Source organism: Thunnus thynnus, chromosome 4 (genome assembly GCF_963924715.1).
Source record: "Thunnus thynnus chromosome 4, fThuThy2.1, whole genome shotgun sequence".
In the NCBI taxonomy this organism is placed as follows: Eukaryota; Metazoa; Chordata; class Actinopteri; order Scombriformes; family Scombridae; genus Thunnus; species Thunnus thynnus.
Window position 1 is genome coordinate 27,434,752 of NC_089520.1, and position 7,500 is coordinate 27,442,251.

At 40.7% G+C, this 7,500-nt stretch overlaps 1 protein-coding gene across 2 annotated transcripts in view; it reads left to right on the forward strand.

The window, feature by feature from the left end:
• slc25a26 (solute carrier family 25 member 26) overlaps window positions 1-7,500 on the forward strand; it is a 60,332-nt gene that overhangs the window by 14,337 nt on the left and 38,495 nt on the right. The window lies entirely within an intron of this gene.

The window sequence follows — 7,500 nt, forward strand, 5'->3', positions numbered from 1 at the left end:
TTCCATCTGGACAGCTGGGGAAAAAAGGACAACAAGACACTGTGATTTCTCCGAGGGGCTGTGAATAAATGAATACATTTGGAGGCTGGCGCACGGCCTGTGTGCATACTAACATTGGCAGATGAAACGCAACGGTGGCGGCAGGGATTTGGGGCGCGGGAACGGCAAAGGATCCTCGGCGGTGATTGGCTTTGACGTGTGTCAGGAAGGTAATTCATTTTCTCTCAGCCTCCTTCGCCATCCGCCTATCTCCCTCCTTTGGCCTAGCGACTCTGTCAAGATAAGTTTGTTTATGTGGTATGGCGTGGCACCTACCCCCCCTCGCTGGCCAACTAATTGGGGTCCTCTCTGTGCTATATATTCATTAGGTAGCCTTCAGAAGGCATCTCTGATGGGCATGATACCACATTAGGGAAGTATGTGAGAGGATCGACCAAGGAGGGAAGGTGGAGTGGAGGTGTAACTGATTTGGCAAGCCAGTTCACATCGTAGCACCAAGTCACATCCAGATCATTATAACTACCAGCACAAGTTTTAAACAAGGCCCTAAGTTTATTTCAAAAACTATATGTACACTATTGACTAACGGGAATTAAATCCTTTTTGCTTTTGCACCACATTAATCTTTACTGTGATCTACCCTTAAAAGAAACTGTCAAGTTGTCTGCTGAGTCAGCACCTTTTGGGTTTGCAGCTGAATAGAGCATGAAATCAATGAGATTTCTTTATTCAACTCTGAATAAACGAGGGTATATAATTAACATCAGCAAGACTTGTTCAGTGTTATATGTTAGAGTAATTTTGTCCAATAGTTCCAGATAAAACCTGGTCATGTTGTTTGTGTGTTAATCTGAGCCTCTGTACAACATTCAGTCAATGATAAATGCATTACATAGAACATAGATTAATTTAGACTTAAGGTATATTTCATAATTTGGTGATGTTTGTCATTTTGACAGGGTCTTCGATTTCTTATTTTTTGGATAATACCCTCTTTCACCACTAGATGGCATGCTAAGATTAGTACTGGGCCAGACAGATGTCTGCGCCTGACATTCTCTCATTTCACTCCTCTCCCAACTCTTTCTCCACTTTTTCTCCTCTTCTCTCTCTGTATCCCCCTCACACATTCCTGCTTTATGACATTTATGAGCAGCAGTCACCGCAGTGAAAATTATGGCTTTTTTTTTATTTTTTATTGCGAGCCCTTTAGTTTTTTTGATCTAAAGCGCTGTGAGGTAATGTTGGATTTGATCTAAACTGCACCAATTTGAGTTTGAGTAATGAGCCTGAGATGGGTTATTAGATTGTCATTTAGTAATGTGGTGATATGAGGGCTGTGGAGGGATCGGTATAAGTGAAGCTGACAGCGTCTGACTCAGTCGACTGAGGCACCTTGAACATCGGCTGATTGACTACAGCATACGGTCTCGCTACATTCAGTATATCTCTCATACTTGTGCTCTTTCACCTACTCAGTCTGAACACCACTTTATCTAAATCCCTTTTTTCACATTTTTAAGTGGGCAAGCACACAGACAAGGAAGGTAATCAAGCAAGTTAAGTGAGAGGGAACATTCCGCCAACAGGATGAAATATGTGTTCCTTGTCTTCCCTTTACTTCTGTTATATCTATTTTTCTTTGGCCAGCCTCAGAATCAGTCTCAAAGTTTCTCCACCCCGACAGCTGGGACCTGGCAACCTGAGGTACAGGATCTGGCGGCAGGGCTTATGAAACACCTCTCTATCCAGACTCCTCTCCACCACACCTCTGCTTCCTCTTCATCCCTCTCCTCTTCAATCCCCGGTTGATCCCCTCTCTGCTCCTTCCATCAGAGGGTTTGGCTGAAAGGAAAGACTTGTTGAATTAGGTTTTCACTAGTACCAACAGACCAAATCACATCGATCCAATTCTGGCATTTCTACAGCTGCACCTGCTTTTTAGATGTGATTTTTAGGGATTTTACTGATCAGTTTCAAATCATGTCTAGATCTGGCCCTGGGTGATGTTCTCATATTGTGAGTGGGAGCGCAGTCCCTCTGGCAGGGTTCTTCTGGCTGCTCCAAACCAATTTTAACGCTACAGAGCAAAATGATCAGTGGATAAATGGATAAGTCGATCAACAACAAAAAAAGAAACCTATTTTGATAATGGGTAATCATTTAAGCCATTTATCAGCAAAAATGCCAAACAGTCTCCGTTTCTAGCTTCACCTGTTTCATATATTGTAAGTTTAATATTTTTGGACTATGGGTTATCACATACAGTAAGATGTGTATAAGCACCTGAGCAATGGAGCAAATGCATCCCCATTATTCAAGTAGGGGGAGCAAAGTTATGGTTTTGCTACCCCACTTTTTGTCTTTTTAAAAATAAACTTATCATCATACATTCCCTGCAATCAGGTGATTATATTTAAGCAGCCTATATCAATATGTCAGCAACTGACAAAAACAAGTAATAAAAAAAAATCTGTTGTAAAAAAATGTTTTCAGACCACCCTGAAAGTTGGTTCAGTCCAACCCGTCATGAGAGGCAGACAGACAGAGCGAAGCTTTTCCTCACAGCGCCAAAGTATCTGAATTAACAAACAGTCAAATGTGCCATGGAAAGTAATTTCTTTAGACTTAGACTTTAGTTTCAGTTTTTGTCAGACTTTGGATGGAAATATTTTAAAATATTGATGACGCATCACTCCGTCCATCATCCAGCTCATAAAGGCTAAATAAGAGCTTCAAGTTTACTCTAAGGGGCAGTGAGGTCTAGTCCTCAACTAAAATGGTCCTTTTCAGTATTGAGGAGCAAAAATCACCTTCTGAGTTGTGCATTAAAATAGTCCTTGATTTGAGATGATGTAGGTTAAAATAATCTGCTTTTGAAGTTATGATTATTCATTCCTGTATAACATTAAAAAATTACAATAGCTACCACTAGAACCTGCGTGTGGGATTGGAAGTAGATAGTTGTTGTGAGGCCATTTCATTCATCCAAATTCTTTGTACTTTGTTGCAATTGTTAGAATTTGAAGATGCCTTGTGAGTATTGAGAACAGTAGCCCTCAGGTTTAACATTGTTTAACCAGGTTTCATGATACAGATCATATTTGAAGATGTCCTAGTAGCCTGCAAACCTACTGACATTTTAGGCTAAATAATGATTTTATAAATATAATTTCAAATTTGAAATAGCCATCCTCTAATAATCACTTCCTGTCCTCATCCACCCAATTATAATGACTGTACATTGATGTATTCTTGGTTTTCATAGCACCCTCAATCTAACTAATCTAGACTAGAGCAGGTGGCTGTTTCTTGACTTAATCCAAGAGGTAAGGTGGTGTAGAAATGCAGGAAATTTGTTTTAAATTACAATTTTTTTTTCTGGGGGAAGACATCAGACCCTCCCACCAATTATGTATCTTTCCAAGTTTGCTCCCCCGCTTTAATACATAACCAGGCACCTATGAAGATGACTATGTAAACGGCAACATCTGTGTTTTAAACACAGCCAAGGGCCCTTTTCAGCCTCTCTCTCTCTTCACAAATTCCCTGCCTGAAGTTTGGGGGAAAAATGATGAAGATGGCACTTTTGGATCTGGGGAATTTTGATAATAATTTTTCACAATTTTCTGATGTTTTATTAACTGAACAATTACTCATTTAATTGAACAATTAATCAACAAATCAATCAATGATTTAAAAAGTTGTTACAGAGCCACACAGGTCACAGGCTTTGGACTAACCTGCCTGAAGATCACAGATAAGCAGAATTTCATCCTTCTGTAACTGCTATTTTTTAATTTAATTTTTACACCTTTTTCAAATTTGTTCGGAGTCATGCCAATTGAAATGTCTCTTAAAAAGGGCTGCAGAAATTTGTTTGATTAGTATTTTGATTACTATTATTATCGAACAACACAACCCTCTAGCACATTCTCTCTCTCTCATTCTCTTCATCTTTGCTAAGCCATTTGGCCCCTGAGGGCCCTAGTCTAACATCCACACCAGTGTGTTTGATTTCCCTCGTTGTTTACCCTTTTGCTCAGCTTCAGTCACACTGGATTCCACTTTTCAAAGGTGGAACACAGTGTGTGAGTCCTCTTGTTTGCATTTATGGTACGTGCAATCACAACCGTGCAATGGCAGCCCAGTTGTTGGTGTGCGTGCAGCGCTTGTCCATACAGAGCAGTGAGGGGCTCCTGCTTCTTCTGCTGGGATGCTAAAACCATCTCAACAAGCACGCAGCAGAGCTGAACTGACCCCTCCATGGACCTTTTTTGGAAATGAGCCACTTTTCACTGTTTGTGACGCAGGTTCAAAAGGGAGAGGTGAGGGGAATCGCTCTCATATCCTGTCTCTGTGCGCACTGATCCACAGAGGCTCATGTTTATACACCCTCATATGACTAAGAAAGAGCAGAGGAGAGACAGAGCAGAAAGAAGGAAGAGAGGAAGGGCAGGGGAAGCAAAAAGTGTTTATTTTCCTCTATATACTGTATGTAAAGGCAGGATTTGTGGGACATGTGTGAAGGAATGGAAGCTTCCTCCTGCTTTGTGTTTAGAGTTGGACCTCGTCAGAGCAGCTGACATTAGTCTCTTGGAGCCAGACAGCAAACCGACTCTTTTGCTAAATGGCTTCAACACCTTAAAAAGCTTAAGAGGAATGGATTAAATGAAATGGAAAATGTCACAAGATCACACTGCAAGAGAAATTAAACCAAGGAAAATATTAAACCGTGGGTTGAAAATGAATTATAATACCTACCAGACTGTTTTCGATTACATTGTGCCTTTTCTTGTTTCATATTGGACCTTTTGTAAGAGCCATTTTCAATTTGTAGCTGTTTGCAATTACACACTTAGAGAATAAGATCGTTATCAGCCTCTGCAAGCCAGTAGAATAACTGCCTATGAAATGGAGTTTGGCTCTATTGGTTTCAAAGATGGAGGTGAATGTTTTAAAGAATGTGAGCTACTTGTGCTACCTTATCTGTTTACACTGTGATCAATGAGCAGCTTAAGAGGCCTGAGAAAACCTGTTGACCTCTGTAGATATGACCCTTGACATGACTTGACCTGTAGACGAGTGTTTGTGTGTGTGCGTTTGACTGTTTGTGTGATCTGCAGAAACAATAGAAGAGTGTCTGCCATCGAGGTGTGTCAATTGTCTGTTGGAGGATATATGTAGTTGGAGCTGGCGTGAGATAAGCAGAGAACACATACAAACTGTACTCACATATTCGTGAGGAGACAGTAAAGATTGTTGTCTGATTTTCTTTCTGTGCCTCCAGCTTATTGATTCTTTAAGCATTCCTCTGGTTTCGATCTGGCACTTGAAGTTACAGCAGCCAAATTAATCAGTAGCCTGTCTACTGTACAAATACAGTTTCATACAGCGTTAGGTCATGCAGACACTTGCCTTCTTAAAACATATTGCTCTACTTTTGGAAGTTGCAAAACCCTCTTTCAAAACATGGTGTAAATCATGCGTCTACAGCTACTGCTTATTTTTTTGCAGAGCCGCAAGGGAGGCTGGATACATGCAGTTTGTACAAAGTAATGATCAGGTGTGAGATTTAAACCCCGGGACATTTTCTTAACTTTAAGGCAGCAGTGCTAACCATTAAAATCTGTGCCATCCTCATGAATCACAATAATAAGAAAACGTACTCTATGGTGCGAGAATGACTGGCAGTCTAGACGATAGTTCTTCCCTTGAATAAATTGTGCATGGAAAGAAAATATGATAATTAAGGGAAAGAAATAGAAGCTAGCTCAAACGCTGTACACTGAAATTTTGTTGCTTTAGTCGGTTCTAAGAAAAACAATCTGTTATTCAGTTAGTTAGATTAGCTGTTCTCAGCAAGAAAAGCAAGTAGGAAAACAGGTGCAGGCTCTCTGTCAGTCCAACAGCAGCTCAACAAAACCACCTTAACTACCTACCATGCTGCTACTTTACATATTAACACTAATGCATCTGGTTAGTTAGTTAGTTTGTTAGGTAGTTTGTTAGGTAGGTAGTTATTATGTCATGCACATACAAGTTCCCAGCCTGCATGGACTTACAAGACACCAAAATACAGTTGCAGTGGTGAAACATTTGTCAAACAGAGACAAGAACAGAACTTCTTACATTACATTGCAAACAAAGAGCTTTGTCTTCTGTACCGTGTTGTACAAATAAAATCAGCCACAAAATAGCTCAAGTTTTTTTTATAATGATTCATCCAGAAAAATTCAACAGAAATGAAAGACATCTTACTAAATACTGTAGCCCTTAAATTATTATATAATGAGCAATAAATCATACAAAGGACTTTCTCTTCAGTCTCATCTAAATCACATAGTGAACAAAGTCTTTTCTCTTCAGGGAGAGCAGTAAACCTGCCTGGGTTTGTACCAAACATCAACAGACCATTTTTCATTGTAGATCAGGAGGAGTTTGCGCTGGGCAGCATGAATACTACATTGTATCTGTTTTGGAAAATAAAAAGAGAATCTGGTCTTTGAGTTCACTGATAAGCATGCTCACTTCCAGCTAAGCCAAAAGAAAGAGGGAAATTGATAATATTGGTCTAATACTACTTAACCTAACACTTTGGTAGGTGTGTTTCAAATGGTGTTAGAGGAATTCAAAGACAGTCAACCACAGCTGTATGAAAGCCTGATGTGTCTATTCACATTGTGAGTCGAAACAGTGTTCAATTCTTTGATGAATCTCCTTCTGTTTACCCGCTCCAGTTGTTGAATGTCATTTTTGAATGCCGCCCCTGGCTGATCAGACCCTTGTTAGAAGAGTGATGGCCTTCTTTACCTGCAGACGCTGATTCCTCTTCGTCACTGGATGATCTCTTATCACTTTACCACACGTGTCACTCCAGGGATTAATGGTTGACTCCCACCGCCACTCTGGATGACTGATAGATAGGCTTCTGTTCACAATGACTGGCTGCACCTGTCATTCACATTAGTGTGGCTCTGTGCGTGTGTGTGTGTGTGTACATTTATATCTTCTCTTTTTTTTTTTCTTTTTCTGTGCCTCATCATTCGTCCACACTTGGCCCTGCACCCAGAGCACTGAGTCCCTTTTGGGGGTGCACATTGGCAAGGGTGGCTTTTGCTGCAAATCTGACTAAACCTCACTAAACTCCCTTAGATCAACATGCGGTCTTATTGATGAGTTCTACAGTCAGATGGGCTTAAGGATTTAGCTGCCATGCTGTCAGACCCCCACGCGTGCTTTCTGCTCGGTGCTGACTTGGCAGGGGAACAGTGCAGGGCTTTCTGTGCTTCCCTGCTGAGGATGATGCATTTGAAGGCTGTGCCACTGAGACCCATGGATCACACACTTATGTTAAATACGTTTGTCCCCACCGAGCACTTCAGTCCACTCAAAAATCCATCATTCGTGGATATAATTCGGAACGCAGGGATTCTTTGTGCATTTGTGCATTTTCACGCAAAGACTTATTACCAATTTCTACTGCCAGACGTTTTTCCA